Below are 25,164 nucleotides of genomic sequence, written 5' to 3' on the forward strand. Positions count from 1 at the left end.
CACAGAAACCCCTTCCCCACACACTGAAACACCTTCCCCACACACTGAAACCCTTCCCCACACACTGAAACCACTTCCGCACACACTGAAACATTTCCCCACACACTGAAACCCCTTCCCCACACACTGAAACACATCCCCACACACTGAAACGCCATCCCCACACACTGAAACCCCTTCCCCACACACTGAAACCCCTGAACCACACACTGAAACCCCTTCCCCACACACTGAAACCCCTTCCCCACACAATTAAACCCTTCACCACACACTGAAACCCTTCCCCACACACTGAAACCCCTTCCCCACATACTGAAACCCCTTCCCCACACACTGAAACACCTTCCCCACACACTGAAACCCCTTCTCCTCACACTGAATACCCTTCCGCACACAATGAAACACCTTCCCCACACAATGAAACACTTTTGTCACACACTGAATCCCCTTCCCCACAAACTGAAACCCCTTCCGCACACAATGAAACACCTTCCCCACACACTGAAACCCCTTCCCCACACACTGAAACACATTCCGCACACACTGAAACCCATTCCGCAAACACCGAAACACCTTCCCCACACACTGAAACCCCTTCCCCAAACACTGAAACCCCTTCCACACACAGTGAAACACTACCCTACACACTGAAACCACTTCCCCACTCACTGAAACACCTTCCCCACACACTGAAACCCTTCCCCACACACTGAAACCCTACGCCACACACTGAAACCCCTTCCCCACATACTGAAACCCTTCCCCACACATTGAATCACCTTCCCCACACACTGAAACCCCTTCCGCACTCAGTTAAACCCGACCCCACACAATGAAACACCTTCCCCACACACTGAAACCCCTTCCCCACACACTGAAACACCTTCCGCACAAACTGAAACCCCTTCCGCACACACTGAAACACCTTCCCCGCACACTGAAACTCCTTCACCACACACTGACACCCCGTCCCCACACACTGAAACTCTTCCGCACACAGTGAAACTCTTCCCCACACACTGAAACCCCGTCCCCACACACTGAAACACATCCCCACACACTGAAACCCCTTCCCCACACATTGAAACACATCCCCAAACACTGAAACGCCTTCCCCACACACTGAAACACATCCGCACACACTGAAACTCCTTCCCCACTCACTGAGACCCCTTCCCAAAACACTGAAACCCCTTCCGCACTCAGTGAAACCCTTCCCCACACACTGAAACCCCATCCGCACACACTGAAACACCTTCCGCACACACTGAAACACTTCCCCACACACGGAAACCCCTTCCCCACACTCTGAAACCCCTTCCCCACACACTGAAACCCCTTCCCCACACACTGAAACCCCTTCCCCACACATTGAAACCCCTTCACCAAACACTGAAACCTCTTCCCCACACACTGAAACCCCTTCCCCACACAATGAAACCCTTCACCACACACTGAAACCCTTCCCCACACACTTAAAACCCTTCCTCACATACTGAAACCCACTCCCCACACACTGCAACCTCTTCCCCTCACACTGAATACCCTTCCGCACACAATGAAACACCTTCCCCACACAATGAAACTCCTTCCCCACACACTGAATACACTTCCCCACAAACTGAAACCCCTTCCGCACACAATGAAACAACTTCCCCACACACTGAAACCCCTTCCCCACACACTGAAACACCTTCCTCACACACTGAAACACATCCCCACACACTGAAACCCCTTCCCCACACACTGAAACACATCCCCACCCACTGAAACACCTTCCCCACTCACTGAAACCCCTTCCCCACACACTGAAAACACTTCTGCACACACTGAAACCCTTCACACACATTAAAACCGCTTCCCCACACACTGAAACACATCCCCACACACTGATATACCTTCCCCACACACTGAACCCCTTCCGCAAACACTGAGACACCTTCCCCACACACTGAAACCCCTTCCCCACACACTGAAACCCATTCCCCACACAGTGAACACCTTCCCCATACACTGAAACCCCTTCCGCACACAATGAAACAGCTTTCCCACACATTGAAACCCCTTAACCACCCACTGAAACTCCTTCCGGACCTACTGAAACCCCTTCCACACACACTGATACACCTTCCCCACACACTGAAACCCCTTCCCCACACACTGAAACCCCTTCCCCACACACTGAAAACCCTTCCACACACACTGAATCACCTTCCCAACACACTGAAACCCCTTCCCCACACACTGAAACCCCTTCCACACAAAGTGAAAATCTTCCCCACACACTGAAACCCCTTCCCCACACACTGAAACACATCCCCACACACTGAAACCTCTTCCGCACACACTGAAACACATCCCCACACACTGAAACGCCTTCCCCACACACAGAAACACAGCCCCACACACTGAAACACCTTCCCCACAAACTGAAACCCCTTCCCCAAACATTGAAACCCCTTCCGCACTCAGTGAAACGCTTCCCCCCACACAGAAACCCCTTCCCCACACACTGAAACACCTTCCCCACACACTGAAACCCTTCCCCACACACTGAAACCACTTCCGCACACACTGAAACATTTCCCCACACACTGAAACCCCTTCCCCACACACTGAAACACATCCCCACACACTGAAACGCCATCCCCACACACTGAAACCCCTTCCCCACACACTGAAACCCCTGAACCACACACTGAAACCCCTTCCCCACACACTGAAACCCCTTCCCCACACAATTAAACCCTTCACCACACACTGAAACCCTTCCCCACACACTGAAACCCCTTCCCCACATACTGAAACCCCTTCCCCACACACTGAAACACCTTCCCCACACACTGAAACCCCTTCTCCTCACACTGAATACCCTTCCGCACACAATGAAACACCTTCCCCACACAATGAAACACTTTTGTCACACACTGAATCCCCTTCCCCACAAACTGAAACCCCTTCCGCACACAATGAAACACCTTCCCCACACACTGAAACCCCTTCCCCACACACTGAAACACATTCCGCACACACTGAAACCCATTCCGCAAACACCGAAACACCTTCCCCACACACTGAAACCCCTTCCCCAAACACTGAAACCCCTTCCACACACAGTGAAACACTACCCTACACACTGAAACCACTTCCCCACACACTGAAACACCTTCCCCACACACTGAAACCCTTCCCCACACACTGAAACCCTACGCCACACACTGAAACCCCTTCCCCACATACTGAAACCCTTCCCCACACATTGAATCACCTTCCCCACACACTGAAACCCCTTCCGCACTCAGTTAAACCCGACCCCACACAATGAAACACCTTCCCCACACACTGAAACCCCTTCCCCACACACTGAAACACCTTCCGCACAAACTGAAACCCCTTCCGCACACACTGAAACACCTTCCCCGCACACTGAAACTCCTTCACCACACACTGACACCCCGTCCCCACACACTGAAACTCTTCCGCACACAGTGAAACTCTTCCCCACACACTGAAACCCCGTCCCCACACACTGAAACACATCCCCACACACTGAAACCCCTTCCCCACACATTGAAACACATCCCCAAACACTGAAACGCCTTCCCCACACACTGAAACACATCCGCACACACTGAAACTCCTTCCCCACTCACTGAGACCCCTTCCCAAAACACTGAAACCCCTTCCGCACTCAGTGAAACCCTTCCCCACACACTGAAACCCCATCCGCACACACTGAAACACCTTCCGCACACACTGAAACACTTCCCCACACACGGAAACCCCTTCCCCACACTCTGAAACCCCTTCCCCACACACTGAAACCCCTTCCCCACACACTGAAACCCCTTCCCCACACATTGAAACCCCTTCACCAAACACTGAAACCTCTTCCCCACACACTGAAACCCCTTCCCCACACAATGAAACCCTTCACCACACACTGAAACCCTTCCCCACACACTTAAAACCCTTCCTCACATACTGAAACCCACTCCCCACACACTGCAACCTCTTCCCCTCACACTGAATACCCTTCCGCACACAATGAAACACCTTCCCCACACAATGAAACTCCTTCCCCACACACTGAATACACTTCCCCACAAACTGAAACCCCTTCCGCACACAATGAAACAACTTCCCCACACACTGAAACCCCTTCCCCACACACTGAAACACCTTCTGCACAAACTGAAACCCCTTCCGCACACACTGAAACACCTTCCCCACAAACTGAAAGCCCTTCCCCACACACGGAAACCCCTTCTCCACACACTGAAACCCTTTCCACAAACACTGAAACACCTTCCCCACAGACTGGAACCCATTCCCCACACACTGAAACCCCTTCCGCACTCAGTGAAACCCTTCCCCACACCCTGACACCTTTTCCCCAAACACTGAAACACATCCCCACACACTGAAACACCTTCCCCACACACTGCAACAAATCCCCACACACTGAAACCCCATCCCCACACACTGAAACACATCCCCACCCACTGAAACCCCTTCCCACACTCTGAAACCCCTTCCTCACAAACTGAAACCCCTTCCCCACACATTGAAACACATCCCCACACACTGAAACGCCTCCCCCACGCAATGTATCCTCTTCCCCTCACACTGAAACCACATCCCCACACACTGAAACACATCCCCACCCACTGAAACCCCTTCCCACACTCTGAAACCCCTTCCTCACAAACTGAAACCCCTTCCCAACACATTGAAACACATCCCCACACACTGAAACGCCTCCCCCACGCACTGTATCCTCTTCCCCACACACTGAAATCCCTTCCCCACACTCTGAAACCCCTTCCTCACAAACTGAAACCCTTTCCCCACACATTGAAACACATCCCCACACACTGAAACGCCTGCCCCACGCACTGTATCCTCTTCCCCACACACTGAAATCCCGTCCCCAGACACTGAAACCCCTTCCCCACACAATGAAACCCTTCACCACACACTGAAACCCCTTCCCCACACACTGAAACCCCTTCCCCACACACTGAAACACCTTCCCCACACACTGAAAACCATTCCCCTCACACTGAATACCCTTCCGCACACAATGAAACCCCTTCCGCACACAATGAAACACCTTCCCCACAAACTGAAACCCCTTCCGCACACAATGAAAAAACTTTCCCACACATTGAAACCCCTTCCCCACACACTGAAACACCTTCCGCACAAACTGAAACCCCTTCCGCACACACTGAAACACCTTCCCCGCAAACTGAAACCCCTTCCACACACACTGAAACACCATCCCCACACACTGAAACCCCTTCCCCACACACTGAAACCCCTTCCACACAAAGTGAAACTCTTCCCCACACACTGAAACCCCTTCCCCACACACTGAAACACATTACCACACACTGAAACCCCTTCCGCACACACTGAAACACATCCCCACACACTGAAACGCCTTCCCCACACACAGAAACACATCCCCACACACTGAAACACCTTCCCCACAGACTGAAACCCCTTCCCCAAACATTGAAACCCCTTCCGCACTCAGTGAAACCCTTCCCCACACACTGAAACCCTTCCCCACACACTGAAACCACTTCCGCACACACTGAAACACTTCCCCACACACTGAAACCCCTTCCCCACACACTGAAACAACGTCCCCAGACACTGTAATCCTTCCCCACACACTGAAACACTTCCCCACACACTGAAACCCCATCCCCACACACTGAAACCCCTTCCCCACACACTGAAACCCCTTCACCACACACAGAAACCCCTTCCCCACACACTGAAACCCCTTCCCGACACAATGAAACCCTTCACCACACACTGAAACCCTTCCCCACACACTGAAACCCCTTCCCCATATACTGAAACCCCTTCCCCACAGACTGAAACACCTTCCCCACACACTGAAACCCATTCTGCGCACAGTTAAACTCTTCCCCACACACTGAAACCTACTCCCCACACACTGAAACCCCTTCCCCTCACACTGAATACCCTTCCGCACACAATGAAACACCTTCCCCACACAATGAAACACCTTCGTCACACACTGAATCCCCTTCCCCACAAACTGAAACCCCTTCTGCAAACAATGAAACACCTTCCCCACACACTGAAACCCCTTCCCCACACACTGAAACACCTTCCGCACACACTGAAACCCACTCCGCAAACACCGAAACACCTTCCCCACACACTGAAACCCCTTCCCCACACACTGAAACCCCTTCCACACACACTGAAACACCTTCCCCACACGCTGAAACCCATTCCCCACACACTGAAACCCCTTCCGCAAACAGTGAAACACTACCCCACACACTGAAACCACTTCATCACACACTGAAAGACCTTCCCCACACACTGAAAGACCTTCCCCACACACTGAAACAATTCCCCACACACTGAAACCCTCCCCCACACACTGAAACCCCTTCCCCACATACTGAAACCCCTTCCCCACACATTGAAACACCTTCCCCACACATTGAAACCCCTTCCGCTCACAGTTAAACCCTACCCCACACACTGAAACCCCCTCCCCACTCACTGAAACACCTTCCCCACATACTGAAACCCCTTCCGCACACAATGAAAAACCTTTCCCACACATTGAAGCCCGTTCCCCACACTCTGAAACACCTTCCGCACAAACTGAAACCCCTTCCGCACACACTGAAACATCTTCCCCGCACACTGAAACCCCTTCCCCACACACTGAAACCCCTTCCACACACACTGAAACATTTCCCCACACACTGAAACCCCTTCCCCACACACTGAAACACATCCCCACACACTGAAACGCCATCCCCACACACTGAAACCCCTTCCCCACACACTGAAACCCCTGAACCACACACTGAAACCCCTTCCCCACACACTGAAACCCCTTCCCCACACAATTAAACCCTTCACCACACACTGAAACCCTTCCCCACACACTGAAACCCCTTCCCCACATACTGAAACCCCTTCCCCACACACTGAAACACCTTCCCCACACACTGAAACCCCTTCTCCTCACACTGAATACCCTTCCGCACACAATGAAACACCTTCCCCACACAATGAAACACTTTTGTCACACACTGAATCCCCTTCCCCACAAACTGAAACCCCTTCCGCACACAATGAAACACCTTCCCCACACACTGAAACCCCTTCCCCACACACTGAAACACATTCCGCACACACTGAAACCCATTCCGCAAACACCGAAACACCTTCCCCACACACTGAAACCCCTTCCCCAAACACTGAAACCCCTTCCACACACAGTGAAACACTACCCTACACACTGAAACCACTTCCCCACACACTGAAACACCTTCCCCACACACTGAAACCCTTCCCCACACATTGAAACCCTACGCCACACACTGAAACCCCTTCCCCACATACTGAAACCCTTCCCCACACATTGAATCACCTTCCCCACACACTGAAACCCCTTCCGCACTCAGTTAAACCCGACCCCACACAATGAAACACCTTCCCCACACACTGAAACCCCTTCCCCACACACTGAAACACCTTCCGCACAAACTGAAACCCCTTCCGCACACACTGAAACACCTTCCCCGCACACTGAAACTCCTTCACCACACACTGACACCCCGTCCCCACACACTGAAACTCTTCCGCACACAGTGAAACTCTTCCCCACACACTGAAACCCCGTCCCCACACACTGAAACACATCCCCACACACTGAAACCCCTTCCCCACACATTGAAACACATCCCCAAACACTGAAACGCCTTCCCCACACACTGAAACACATCCGCACACACTGAAACTCCTTCCCCACTCACTGAGACCCCTTCCCAAAACACTGAAACCCCTTCCGCACTCAGTGAAACCCTTCCCCACACACTGAAACCCCATCCGCACACACTGAAACACCTTCCGCACACACTGAAACACTTCCCCACACACGGAAACCCCTTCCCCACACTCTGAAACCCCTTCCCCACACACTGAAACCCCTTCCCCACACACTGAAACCCCTTCCCCACACATTGAAACCCCTTCACCAAACACTGAAACCTCTTCCCCACACACTGAAACCCCTTCCCCACACAATGAAACCCTTCACCACACACTGAAACCCTTCCCCACACACTTAAAACCCTTCCTCACATACTGAAACCCACTCCCCACACACTGCAACCTCTTCCCCTCACACTGAATACCCTTCCGCACACAATGAAACACCTTCCCCACACAATGAAACTCCTTCCCCACACACTGAATACACTTCCCCACAAACTGAAACCCCTTCCGCACACAATGAAACAACTTCCCCACACACTGAAACCCCTTCCCCACACACTGAAACACCTTCTGCACAAACTGAAACCCCTTCCGCACACACTGAAACACCTTCCCCACAAACTGAAAGCCCTTCCCCACACACGGAAACCCCTTCTCCACACACTGAAACCCTTTCCACAAACACTGAAACACCTTCCCCACAGACTGGAACCCATTCCCCACACACTGAAACCCCTTCCGCACTCAGTGAAACCCTTCCCCACACCCTGACACCTTTTCCCCAAACACTGAAACACATCCCCACACACTGAAACACCTTCCCCACACACTGCAACAAATCCCCACACACTGAAACCCCATCCCCACACACTGAAACACATCCCCACCCACTGAAACCCCTTCCCACACTCTGAAACCCCTTCCTCACAAACTGAAACCCCTTCCCCACACATTGAAACACATCCCCACACACTGAAACGCCTCCCCCACGCAATGTATCCTCTTCCCCTCACACTGAAACCACATCCCCACACACTGAAACACATCCCCACCCACTGAAACCCCTTCCCACACTCTGAAACCCCTTCCTCACAAACTGAAACCCCTTCCCAACACATTGAAACACATCCCCACACACTGAAACGCCTCCCCCACGCACTGTATCCTCTTCCCCACACACTGAAATCCCTTCCCCACACTCTGAAACCCCTTCCTCACAAACTGAAACCCTTTCCCCACACATTGAAACACATCCCCACACACTGAAACGCCTGCCCCACGCACTGTATCCTCTTCCCCACAGACTGAAAACCCGTCCCCAGACACTGAAACCCCTTCCCCACACAATGAAACCCTTCACCACACACTGAAACCCCTTCCCCACACACTGAAACCCCTTCCCCACACACTGAAACACCTTCCCCACACACTGAAAACCATTCCCCTCACACTGAATACCCTTCCGCACACAATGAAACCCCTTCCGCACACAATGAAACACCTTCCCCACAAACTGAAACCCCTTCCGCACACAATGAAAAAACTTTCCCACACATTGAAACCCCTTCCCCACACACTGAAACACCTTCCGCACAAACTGAAACCCCTTCCGCACACACTGAAACACCTTCCCCGCAAACTGAAACCCCTTCCACACACACTGAAACACCATCCCCACACACTGAAACCCCTTCCCCACACACTGAAACCCCTTCCACACAAAGTGAAACTCTTCCCCACACACTGAAACCCCTTCCCCACACACTGAAACACATTACCACACACTGAAACCCCTTCCGCACACACTGAAACACATCCCCACACACTGAAACGCCTTCCCCACACACAGAAACACATCCCCACACACTGAAACACCTTCCCCACAGACTGAAACCCCTTCCCCAAACATTGAAACCCCTTCCGCACTCAGTGAAACCCTTCCCCACACACTGAAACCCTTCCCCACACACTGAAACCACTTCCGCACACACTGAAACACTTCCCCACACACTGAAACCCCTTCCCCACACACTGAAACAACGTCCCCAGACACTGTAATCCTTCCCCACACACTGAAACACTTCCCCACACACTGAAACCCCATCCCCACACACTGAAACCCCTTCCCCACACACTGAAACCCCTTCACCACACACAGAAACCCCTTCCCCACACACTGAAACCCCTGCCCCACACACTGAAAACACTTCCGCACACACTGAAACCCTTCACACACACTAAAACCGCTTCCCCACACACTGAAACACATCCCCACACACTGATACACATTCCCCACACACTGAAACCCCTTCCGCAAACACTGACAAACCTTCCCCACACACTGAAACCCCTTCCCCATACAGTGAACACCTTCCCCATATACTGAAACCCCTTCCGCACACAATGAAACAGCTTTCCCACACATTGAAACCCCTTCACCACACACTGAAACTCCTTCCGCACCAACTGAAACCCCTTCCACACACACTGATACACCTTCCCCACACACTGAAACCCCTTCCACACACACTGAAACACCTTCCCAACACACTGAAACCCCTTCCCCACACACTGAATCCCCTTCCACACAAAGTGAAACTCTTCCCCACACACTGAAACCCCTTCCCCACACACTGAAACACATCCCCACAGACTGAAACCCCTTCCGCACACACTGAAACACATCCCCACACACTGAAACGCCTTCGTCACACACTGAATCCCCTTCCCCACAAACTGAAACCCCTTCCGCAAACAATGAAACACTTCCCCACACACTGAAACCCCATCCCCACACACTGAAACCCCTTCCCCACACACTGAATCCCCTTCACCAATCACTGAAACCCCTTCCCCACACACTGAAACCGCTTCCCCACACACTGAAACACATCCCCACACACTGAAACACCTTCCCCACACACTGAAACCCCTTCCGCACACAATGAAACACCTTCCCCTCAAACTGAAAGCCCTTCCCCACACACTGAAAACCCTTCCCCGCACACTGAAACCCCTTCCACAAACACTGAAACACCTTTCCCACACACTGAAACCCATTCCCCACACACTAAAACCCCTTCCGCTCTCAGTGAAACCCTTCCCCACACCCTGACACCCCTTCCCCAAACACTGAAACACATCCCCACACACTGAAACCCCTTCCTCACACACTGAAACACATCCCCACACACTGAAACCCCTTCCCCACACACTGAAACACATCCCCACACACTGAAACACCTTCCCCACTCACTGAAACCCCTGCCCCACACACTGAAAACACTTCCGCACACACTGAAACCCTTCACACACACTAAAACCGCTTCCCCACACACTGAAACACATCCCCACACACTGATACACATTCCCCACACACTGAAACCCCTTCCGCAAACACTGACACACCTTCCCCACACACTGAAACCCCTTCCCCATACAGTGAACACCTTCCCCATATACTGAAACCCCTTCCGCACACAATGAAACAGCTTTCCCACACATTGAAACCCCTTCACCACACACTGAAACTCCTTCCGCACCAACTGAAACCCCTTCCACACACACTGATACACCTTCCCCACACACTGAAACCCCTTCCACACACACTGAAACACCTTCCCAACACACTGAAACCCCTTCCCCACACACTGAATCCCCTTCCACACAAAGTGAAACTCTTCCCCACACACTGAAACCCCTTCCCCACACACTGAAACACATCCCCACAGACTGAAACCCCTTCCGCACACACTGAAACACATCCCCACACACTGAAACGCCTTCGTCACACACTGAAACACCTTCCCCACAAACTGAAACCCCTTCCGCAAACAATGAAACACTTCCCCACACACTGAAACCCCATCCCCACACACTGAAACCCCTTCCCCACACACTGAATCCCCTTCACCAATCACTGATACCCCTTCCCCACACACTGAAACCCCTTCCCCAAACAATGAAACCCTTCACCACACACTGAAACCCTTCCCCACACACTGAAACCCCTTCCCCACTTACTGAAACCCCTTCCCCACTCACTGAAACACCTTCCCCACACACTGAATCCCCTTCCCCACAAACTGAAACCCCTTCCGCACACAATGAAACACCTTCCCCACACACTGAAACCCCTTCCTCACACACTGAAACACCTTCCGCACACACTGAAACCCATTCCGCAAACACCAAAACACCTTCCCCACACACTGAAACCCCTTCCCCACACACTGAAACCCCTTCCACACACACTGAAACACCTTCCCCACACGCAGAAACCCATTCCCCACACACTGAAAACCCTTCCGCACACAGTGAAACACTACCCTACACACTGAAACCACTTCCCCACACACTGAAACACCATCCCCACACACTGCAACACTTCCCCACTCACTGAAACACATTCCCCACACACTGAAACCCCTTCCGCACTCAGTTACACCCTACCCCACACACTGAAACACCCTCCCCACTCACTGAAACACATTCCCCACACACTGAAACCCCTTCCGCACACAAAGAAAAACCTTTCCCACACATTGAAACCCCTTCCCCACACACTGAAACACCTTCCGCACAAACTGAAACCCCTTCCGCTCACACTGAAACACCTTCCCCGCACATTGAAACTCCTTCCCCACACACTGAAACCCCTTCCACACAAACTGAAACACCTTCCCCACACACTGACACCCCGTCCCCACTCACTGAAACTCTTCCGCACACAGTGAAACTCTTCCCCACACACTGAAACCCCGTCCCCACACACTGAAACACATCCCCACACACTGAAACCCCTTCCCCACACATTGAAACACATCCCCAAACACTGAAACGCCTTCCCCACACACTGAAACACAACCGCACACACTGAAACTCCTTCCCCACACACTGAAACCCCTTCCCAAAACACTGAAACCCCTTCTCCTCACACTGAATACCCTTCCGCACACAATGAAACACTTTCCCCACACAATGAAACACCTTCGTCACACACTGAATCCACTTCCCCACAAACTGAAACGCCTTCCGCACACAATGAAACACCTTCCCCACAAACTGAAACCCCTTCCTCACACACTGAAACACCTTCCGCACACACTGAAACTACACTCCGCAAACACCGAAACACCTTCCCCACACACTGAAACCCCTTCCCCACACACTGAAACCCCTTCCACAGACACTGAAACACCTTCCCCACACGCGGAAACCCATTCCCCACACACTGAAACCCCTTCCGCACACAGTGAAACACTACCCTACACACTGAAACCACTTCCCCACACACTGAAACCCCTTCCCCACATACTGAAACCCTTCCCCACACATTGAAAAACCTTCCCCACACACTGAAACCCCTTCCGCACTCAGTTAAACCCTACCCCACACACTGAAACCCCCTCCCCACTCACTGAAACACCTTGCCCACACACTGACACCCCTTCCGCACACAAAGAAAAACCTTTCCCACACATTGAAACCCCTTCCCCACACACTGAAACACCTTCCGCACAAACTGAAACCCCTTCCGCACACACTGAAACACCTTCCCCGCACACTGAAACTCCTTCCCCACACACTGAAACCCCTTCCACACAAACTGAAACACCTTCCCCACACACTGACACCCCGTCAACACAATGAAACTCTTCCGCACTCAGTGAAACTCTTCCCCACACACTGAAACCCCGTCCCCACACACTGAAACACATCCCCAAACACTGAAACGCCTTCCCCACACACTGAAACACATCCGCACACACTGAAACTCCTTCCCCACACACTGAAACCCCTTCCCAAAACACTGAAACCCCTTCCGCACTCAGTGAAACCATTCCCCACACACTGAAACCCCTTCCCCACACACTGAAACACCTTCCGCACACACTGAAACACTTCCCCACACACTGAAACCCCATCCCCACACTCTGAAACCTCTTCCCCATACACTGAAACCCCTTCCCCACACACTGAAACCCCTTCACCACACACTGAAACCTCTTCCCCACACACTGAAACCCCTTCCCCACACAATGAAACCCTTCACCACACACTGAAACCCCTTCCCCACACACTGAGACCCTTTCCCCACACAATGAAACCATTCACCACACACTGAAACCCTTCCCCACACACTTAAACCCCTTCCCCACATACTGAAACCCATTCCCCAAACACTGAAACACCTTCCCCACACACTGAAACCCCTTCCCCACACACTGAAACCCCTTCCGCACACAGTGAAACACTTCCCCACACACTGAAACCCCTTCCCCACACACTGAAACACATCCCCACACACTGAAACGACTTCCCCACACACTGAAACACATCCCCACACACTGAAACACCTTCCCCACATACTGAAACCCCTTCCCCAAACACTGAAACCCCTTCCGCACTCAGTGAAACTCTTCCCCACACCTAGAAACCCCTTCACCACACACTGAAACACCTTCCCCACACACTGAAACCCTTCCCCACACACTGAAACCCCTTCCGCACACACTGAAACACTTCCCCACACACTGAAACCCCTTCCCCACACACTGAAACACCGTCCCCACACACTGTAACACTTCCCCACACACTGAAACCCCTTCCCCACACAGTGAAACCCTTCCCCACACACTGAAACCCCTTCCCCACACACTGAAACACCTTCCCCACACACTGAAACCCTTCCCCACATACTGAAACCCTTCCCCACACACTGAAACCCCATCCCCACATACTGAAACCCCTTCCCCACACACTGATACACCTTCCCCACACACTGAAACGCCTTCCGCACTCAGTTAAACCCTTCCCCACACACTGAAACCCCCTCCCCACACACTGAAACCCCTTCCCCACACACTGAAACACCTTCCCCACACACTGAAACCCTTCCCCACACACTGAAACCCCTTCCGCACACACTGAAACACTTCCCCACACACTGAAATCCCTTCCCCACACACTGAAACACCGTCCCCACACTGTAAACCTTCCCCACACACTGAAACACTTAGCCACACACTGAAACCCCTTCCCCACACACTGAAACCCCTTCCCTACACACTGAAACCCTTCCCCACACACTGAAACCCCTTCCCCACCCACAGAAAACCTTCATGACACACTGAACCCCTTCCCCACACACTGAAACCCTTCCCCACACACTGAAACACCTTCCCCAGACACTGAAACCCATTCCGCACTCAGTTAAACCCTTCCCCACACAGTGAAACCACCTCCCCTCACACTGAATACCCTTCCGAGCACAATGAAACACCTTCACCACACAATGAAACACCTTTCCCACACACTGAATCCCCTTCCCCACAAACTGAAACCCCTTCCGCACAAAATGAAACACCTTCCCCACAAACTGAAAGCCCTTCCCCACACACTAAAAACCCTTCCCCACACACTGAAACCCCTTCCACAAACACTGAAACACCTTCCCCACACACTGAAACCCATTCCCCACACACTGAAACCCCTTCCGCACTCAGTGAAACCCTTCCCCACACCCTGACACCCCTTCCCCAAACACTGAAACACATCCCCACACACAAAAACCCCTTCCTCACACACTGAAACACATCCCCACACACTGAAACCCCTTCCCCACACACTGAAACCCCTTCCACACACACTGAAACCCATTCCCCACACACTGAAACCCCATCCGCACACAGTGAAACACTACCCCACACACTGAAACCACTTCCCCACACACTGAAACACCTTCCCCACACACTGAAACCCTTCCCCACACACTGAAACCCTACCCCACACACTGAAACCCCTTCCCCACAAACTGAAACCCCTTCCCCACACATTGAAACACCTTCCCCACACACTGAAACACATTCCGCACACAGTTAAACCCTACCCCACACACTGAAACCCCCTCCCCACTCACTGAAACACCTTCCCCACACACTGAAACCCCTTCCGCACACAATGAAAACCTTCCCCGCACACTGAAACCCCTTCCCCACACACTGAAACCCCTTCCACACACACTGAAACACCTTCCCCACACACTGAAACCCCTTCCGCACACAGTTAAACCCTACCCCACACATTGAAACACCTTCCCCACACACTGAAACACCTTCCCCACAAACTGAAACCCCTTCCGCACACACTGAAACACCTTCCCCGCACGCTGAAACCCCTTCCCCACACACTGAAACCCCTTCCACACACACTGAAACACCTTCCCCACACACTGAAACCCCTTCCCCACACACTGAAACCCCTTCCGCACACAGTGAAACCCTTCCCCACACACTGAAACCCCTTCCCCACACACTGAAACACATCTCCACACACTGAAACGACTTCCCCACACACTGAAACACATCCCCACACACTGAAACTCCTTCCCCACATACTGAAACCCCTTCCCCAAACACTGAAACCCTTCCGCACTCAGTGAAACTCTTCCCCACACCTAGAAACCCCTTCGCCACACACAGAAACACCTTCCCCACACACTGAAACCCTTCCCCACACACTGAAACCCCTTCCGCACACAATGAAACACTTCCCCACACACTGAAACCCCTTCCCCACACACAGAAACACCGTCCCCACACACTGAAACCCATTCCCCACACACTGAAACCCCATCCGCACACAGTGAAACACTACCCCACACACTGAAAACACTTCCCCACACACTGAAACACCTTCCCCACACACTGAAACCCTTCCCCACACACTGAAACCCGACCCCACACACTGAAACCCCTTCCCCACAAACTGAAACACCTTCCCCACACATTGAAACACCTTCCCCACACACTGAAACACATTCCGCACACAGTTAAACCCTACCCCACACACTGAAACCCCCTCCCCACTCACTGAAACACCTTCCCCACACACTGAAACCCCTTCCGCACACAATGAAAAACCTTCCCCGCACACTGAAACCCCTTCCCCACACACTGAAACCCCTTCCACACACACTGAAACACCTTCCCCACACACTGAAACCCCTTCCGCACACAGTTAAACCCTACCCCACACACTGAAACCCCTTCCCCACACACTGAAACACCTTCCCCACAAACTGAAACCCCTTCCGCACACACTGAAACACCTTCCCCGCACGCTGAAACCCCTTCCCCACACACTGAAACCCCTTCCACACACACTGAAACACCTTCCCCACACACTGAAACCCCTTCCCCACACACTGAAACCCCTTCCGCACACAGTGAAACCCTTCCCCAAACACTGAAACCCCTTCCCCACACACTGAAACACATCTCCACACACTGAAACGACTTCCCCACACACTGAAACACATCCCCACACACTGAAACTCCTTCCCCACATACTGAAACCCCTTCCCCAAACACTGAAACCCTTCCGCACTCAGTGAAACTCTTCCCCACACCTAGAAACCCCTTCACCACACACAGAAACACCTTCCCCACACACTGAAACCCTTCCCCACACACTGAAACCCCTTCCGCACACAATGAAACACTTCCCCACACACTGAAACCCCTTCCCCACACACAGAAACACCGTCCCCACACACTGTAACACTTCCCCACACACTGAAACCCCTTCCCCACACAGTGAAACCCCTTCCACACACACTGAAACACCTTGCCCACACGCTGAAACCCATTCCCCACACACTGAAACCCCTTCCGCACACAGTGAAACCCTTCCCCACGCACTGAAACCCCTTCCCCACACACTGAAACCCCTTCCCCACACACTGAAACACCTTCCCCACACACTGAAACGCCTTCCGCACTCAGTTAAACCCTTCCCCACACACTGAAACCCCCTCCCCACACACTGAAACCCCTTCCCCACACACTGAAACACCTTCCCCACACACTGAAACCCTTCCCCACACACTGAAACCCCTTCCGCACACACTGAAACACATCCCCACACACTGAAATCCCTTCCCCACAAACTGAAACCCCGTCCCCACACACTGTAAACCTTCCCGACACACTGAAACACTTAGCCACACACTGAAACCCCTTCCCCACACACTGAAACCCCTTCCCTACACACTGAAACCCTTCCCCACACACTGAAACCCCTTCCCCACACACAGAAAACCTTCATCACACACTGAAACCCTTCCCCACACACTGAAACCCCTTCCCCACACACTGAAACACCTTCCCCAGACACTGAAACCCATTCCGCACACAGTTAAACCCTTCCCCACACAGTGAAACTACCTCCCCTCACACTGACACCCCTTCCCCAAACACTGAAACACATCCCCACACACTAAAACCCCTTCCTCACACACTGAAACACATCCCCACACACTGAAACCCCTTCCCCGCACACTGAAACCCCTTCCACACACACTGAAACCCATTCCCCACACACTGAAACCCCATCCGCACACAGTGAAACACTACCCCACACACTGAAACCACTTACCCACACACTGAAACACCTTCCCCACGCACTGAAACCCTTCCCCACACACTGAAACCCTACCCCACACACTCAAAACCCTTCCCCACATACTGAAACCCCTTCCCCACACATTGAAACAACTTCCCCACACACTGAAACACCTTCCGCACACAGTTAAACCCTACCCCACACACTGAAACCCCCTCCCCACTCACTGAAACACCTTCCCCACACACTGAAACCCCTTCCGCACACAATGAAAAACCTTCCCCGCACACTGAAACCCCTTCCCCACACACTGAAACCCCTTCCACACACACTGAAACACCTTCCCCACACACTGAAACCCCTTCCGCACACAGTTAAACCCTACCCCACACATTGAAACACCTTCCCGACACACTGAAACACATTCCCCACAAACTGAAACCCTTTCCGCACACACTGAAACACCTTCCCCGCACGCTGAAACACCTTCCCCACACACTGAAACCCCTTCCACACACACTGAAACACCTTCCCCATACACTGAAACACCTTCCACAACAAGTGAAACTCTTCCCCACACACTGAAACCCCATCCCAACACACTGAAACACATCCCCACACACTGAAACCCCCTCCGCACACACTGAAACACATCCCCACACACTGAAACGCCTTCCCCACACACAGAAACACATCCCCACACACTGAAACACCTTCCCCACATACTGAATCCCCTTCCCCAAACATTGAAACCCATTCCGCACTCAGTGAAACTCTTCCCACACTCAGAAACCCATTCCCCACACACTGAAACCCCATCCGCACACAGTGAAACACTACCCCACACACTGAAACCACTTCCCCACACACTGAAACACCTTCCCCACACACTGAAACCCTTCCCCACACACTGAAACCCAACCCCACACACTGATACCCCTTCCCCACATACTGAAACCCCTTCCCCACACACTGAAACCCCTGCCGCACACAGTTAAACCCTACCCCACACACTGAAACCCCCTCCCCACTCACTGAAACACCTTCCCCACACACTGAAACCCCTTCCGCACACAATGAAAAACCTTTCCCACACATTGAAACCCCTTCCCCACACACTGAAACACCTTCCGCACAAACTGAAACCCCTTCCGCACACACTGAAACACCTTCCCCGCACACTGAAACCCCTTCCCCACACACTGAAACCCCTTCCACACACACTGAAACACCTTCCCCACACACTGAAACCCCTTCCCCACACACTGAAACCCCTTCCGCACACAGTGAAACACTTCCCCACACACTGAAACCCCTTCCCCACACACTGAAACACATCCCCACACACTGAAACGACTTCCCCACACACTGAAACACATCCCCACACACTAAAACACCTTCCCCACATACTGAAACCCCTTCCCCAAACACTGAAACCCCTTCCGCACTCAGTGAAACTCTTCCCCACACCTAGAAACCCCTTCGTTACACACTGAAACACCTTCCCCACACACTGAAACCCTTCCCCACACACTGAAACCCCTTCCGCACACACTGAAACACTTCCCCACACACTGCAACCCCTTCCCCACACACTGAAACACCGTCCCCACACACTGTAACACTTCCCCACACACTGAAACCCCTTCCCCACACAGTGCAACCCCTTCCACACACACTGAAACAACTTCCCCACACGCTGAAACCTATTCCCCACACACTGAAACCCCTTCCGCACACAGTGAAACCCTTCCCCACACACTGAAACCCCGTCCCCACACACTGAAACACCTTCCCCACACACTGAAACCCTTCCCCACATACTGAAACCCTTCCCCACACACTGAAACCCCATCCCCACATACTGAAACCCCTTCCCCACACACTGAAACACCTTCCCCACACAATGAAACGCCTTCCGCACTCAGTTAAACCCTTCCCCACACACTGAAACCCCTTCCCCACACACTGAAACACCTTCCCCACACACTGAAACCCTTCCCCACACACTGAAACCCCTTCCGCACACACTGAAACACTTCCCAAAACACTGAAATCCCTTCCCCACACACTGAAACCCCATCCCCACACACTGTAAACCTTCCCCACACACTGAAACACTTAGCCACACACTGAAACCCCTTCCCCACACACTGAAACCCCTTCCCTACACACTGAAACCCTTCCCCACACACTGAAACCCCTTCCCCACCCACAGAAAACCTTCATCACACACTGAACCCATTCCCCACACACTGAAACCCCTTCCCCACACACTGAAACACCTTCCCCAGACACTGAAACCCATTCCGCACTCAGTTAAACCCTTCCCCACACAGTGAAACCACCTCCCCTCACACTGAATACCCTTCCGAGCACAATGAAACACCTTCACCACACAATGAAACACCTTTCCCACACACTGAATCCCCTTCCCCACAAACTGAAACCCCTTCCGCACAAAATGAAACACCTTCCCCACAAACTGAAAGCCCTTCCCCACACACTAAAAACCCTTCCCCACACACAGAAACCCCTTCCACAAACACTGAAACACCTTCCCCACACACTGAAACCCATTCCCCACACACTGAAACCCCTTCCGCACTCAGTGAAACCCTTACCCACACCCTGACACCCCTTCCCCAAACACTGAAACCCTACCCCACACACTGAAACCCCTTCCCCACATACTGAAACCCCTTCCCCACACATTGAAACACCTTCCCCACACACTGAAACACCTTCCGCACACAGTTAAACCCTACCCCACACACTGAAACCCCCTCCCCACTCACTGAAACACCTTCCCCACACACTGAAACACATCTCCACACACTGAAACGACTTCCCCACACACTGAAACACATCCCCACACAATGAAACTCCTTCCCCACATACTGTAACCCCTTCCCCAAACACTGAAACCCTTCCGCACTCAGTGAAACTCTTCCCCACACCTAGAAACCCCTTCGCCACACACAGAAACACCTTCCCCACACACTGGAACCCTTCCCCACACACTGAAACCCCTTCCGCACACAATGAAACACTTCCCCACACACTGAAACCCCTTCCCCACACACAGAAACACCGTCCCCACACACTGTAACACTTCCCCACACACTGAAACCCCTTCCCCACACAGTGAAACCCCTTCCACACACACTGAAACACCTTGCCCACACGCTGAAACCCATTCCCCACACACTGAAACCCCTTCCGCACACAGTGAAACCCTTCCCCACGCACTGAAACCCCTTCCCCACACACTGAAACCCCTTCCCCACACACTGAAACACCTTCCCCACACACTGAAACGCCTTCCGCACTCAGTTAAACCCTTCCCCACACACTGAAACACCCTCCCCACACACTGAAACCCCTTCCCCACACACTGAAACACCTTCCCCACACACTGAAACCCTTCCCCACACACTGAAACCCCTTCCGCAAACACTGAAACACTTCCCCACACACTGAAATCCCTTCCCCACACACTGAAACCCCGTCCCCACACACTGTAAACCTTCCCCACACACTGAAACACTTAGCCACACACTGAAACCCCTTCCCCACACACTGAAACCCCTTCCCTACACACTGAAACCCTTCCCCACACACTGAAACCCCTTCCCCACACACAGAAAACCTTCATCACACACTGAAACCCTTCCCCAGACACTGAAACCCCTTCCCCACACACTGAAACACCTTCCCCAGACACTGAAACCCATTCCGCACACAGTTAAACCCTTCCCCACACAGTGAAACCACCTCCCCTCACACTGACACCCCTTCCCCAAACACTGAAACACATCCCCACACACTAAAACCCCTTCCTCACACACTGAAACACATCCCCACACACTGAAACCCCTTCCCCACACACTGAAACCCCTTCCACACACACTGAAACCCATTCTCCACACACTGAAACCCCATCCGCACACAGTGAAACACTACCCCACACACTGAAACCACTTCCCCACACACTGAAACACCTTCCCCACACACTGAAACCCTTCCGCACACACTGAAACCCTACCCCACACACTCAAAACCCTTCCCCACATACTGAAACCCCTTCCCCACACATTGAAACACCTTCCCCACACACTGAAACACCTTCCGCACACACTGAAACCCCTTCCGCACACAATGAAAAACCTTCCCCGCACACTGAAACCCCTTCCCCACACACTGAAACCCCTTCCACACACACTGAAACACCTTCCCCACACACTGAAACCCCTTCCGCACACAGTTAAACCCTACCCCACACATTGAAACACCTTCCCGACACACTGAAACACATTCCCCACAAACTGAAACCCTTTCCGCACACACTGAAACACCTTCCCCGCACGCTGAAACACCTTCCCCACACACTGAAACCCCTTCCACACACACTGAAACACCTTCCCCATACACTGAAACACCTTCCACAACAAGTGAAACTCTTCCCCACACACTGAAACCCCATCCCAACACACTGAAACACATCCCCACACACTGAAACCCCCTCCGCACACACTGAAACACATCCCCACACACTGAAACGCCTTCCCCACACACAGAAACACATCCCCACACACTGAAACACCTTCCCCACATACTGAATCCCCTTCCCCAAACATTGAAACCCATTCCGCACTCAGTGAAACTCTTCCCACACACAGAAACCCATTCCCCACACACTGAAACCCCATCCGCACACAGTGAAACACTACCCCACACACTGAAACCACTTCCCCACACACTGAAACACCTTCCCCACACACTGAAACCCTTCCCCACACACTGAAACCCTACCCCACACACTGATACCCCTTCCCCACATACTGAAACCCCTTCCCCACACACTGAAACCCCTGCCGCACACAGTTAAACCCTACCCCACACACTGAAACCCCCTCCCCACTCACTGAAACACCTTCCCCACACACTGAAACCCCTTCCGCACACAATGAAAAACCTTTCCCACACATTGAAACCCTTTCCCCACACACTGAAACACCTTCCGCACAAACTGAAACCCCTTCCGCACACACTGAAACACCTTCCCCGCACACTGAAACCCCTTCCCCACACACTGAAACCCCTTCCACACACACTGAAACACCTTCCCCACACACTAAAACCCCTTCCCCACACACTGAAACCCCTTCCGCACACAGTGAAACACTTCCCCACACACTGAAACCCCTTCCCCACACACTGAAACACATCCCCACACACTGAAACGACTTCCCCACACACTGAAACACATCCCCACACACTAAAACACCTTCCCCACATACTGAAACCCCTTCCCCAAGCACTGAAACCCCTACCGCACTCAGTGAAACTCTTCCCCACACCTAGAAACCCCTTCGTCACACACTGAAACACCTTCCCCACACACTGAAACCCTTCCCCACACACTGAAACCCCTTCCGCACACACTGAAACACTTCCCCACACACTGCAACCCCTTCCCCACACACTGAAACACCGTCCCCACACACTGTAACACTTCCCCACACACTGAAACCCCTTCCCCACACAGTGCAACCCCTTCCACACACACTGAAACACCTTCCCCACACACTGAAACCCCTTCCCCACACACTGAAACACCATCCCCACAAACTGCAACAAGTTCCCCACACACGGAGATACCTTCCCCACACACTGAATCCCCTTCCCCACAAACAGAAACCCCTTCTGCACACAATGAAACACCTTCCCCAAACACTGAAACCCCTTCCCCACATACTGAAACACCTTCCCCACAGACTGAAACCCCTTCCCCACACACTGAGACACCATCACCACACACTGAAACACGTTCCCCACACACTGAGATTCCTTCCCCACACACTGAAACACCTTCCTCACACACTGAAACCCCTTCCCCACACACTGAGACCCCTTCCCCACACACTGAAATCCATCCCTGCACACTGAAACCCATCCCCACACACTGAAACACATCCCCACACACTGAAACACCTTCCCCACGCACTGAAACTCCTTCTGCACACACTGAAACCCATCCCCACACACTGAAACCCATCCCCACACACTGAAACACCTTCCCCACACACTGAAACCCTTCCCCACACACTGAAACACATCCCCACACATTGAAACACATCCCCACACACTGAAACACCTTCCCCACATACTGAAACCTCTTCCCCACACACTGAAACACCTTACCAAAAAATGAAATACCTTCCCCACACACTGAAATCCCTTCCCCACACACTGAAACCCTTCCCCACACTCTGAAACCCTTCCCCACACACTGAAACACATCCCCACACATTGAAACACATCCCCACACACCGAAACACCTTCCCCACATACTGAAACCCTTCCCCACACACTGAAACACATCCCCAGACATTGAAACACATCCCCACACACTGAAACACCTTCCCCACATACTGAAACCTCTTCCCCACACACTGAAACACCTTACCAAAAAATGAAATACCTTCACCACACACTGAAATCCGTTCCCCACACACTGAAACCCTTCCCCACACTCTGAAACCCCTTCCCCACACACTTAAACACGTTCCCCACACACTGAAACTCCTTCCCCACAAACTGAAACCCTTTCCCCACACACTGAAACAACTTCCCCACACTCTGAAAGCCCTTCCGCACGCACTGAAACCCATCCCCACACACTGAAACAACATCCCCAGACACTGAAACCCCTTCCCCACACACTGAAACCCCTTCGCCTCACACTGAAACAGATCCACACACTCTGAAACACGTTCCCCACACACTGAAACCCATTCAGCACGCACTGAAACACATCCCCACACACTGAAACCCATCCCCACACACTGAAACACCTTCCCCACACACTCTAACCCTACCCCACACACTGAAACACATCCCCACACACTGAAACACATCCCCACACACTGAAACACCTTCCCCACAGACTGAAACCCCTTC

The sequence above is a fragment of the Heterodontus francisci genome, unplaced genomic scaffold, assembly GCF_036365525.1.
Source record: "Heterodontus francisci isolate sHetFra1 unplaced genomic scaffold, sHetFra1.hap1 HAP1_SCAFFOLD_285, whole genome shotgun sequence".
In the NCBI taxonomy this organism is placed as follows: Eukaryota; Metazoa; Chordata; class Chondrichthyes; order Heterodontiformes; family Heterodontidae; genus Heterodontus; species Heterodontus francisci.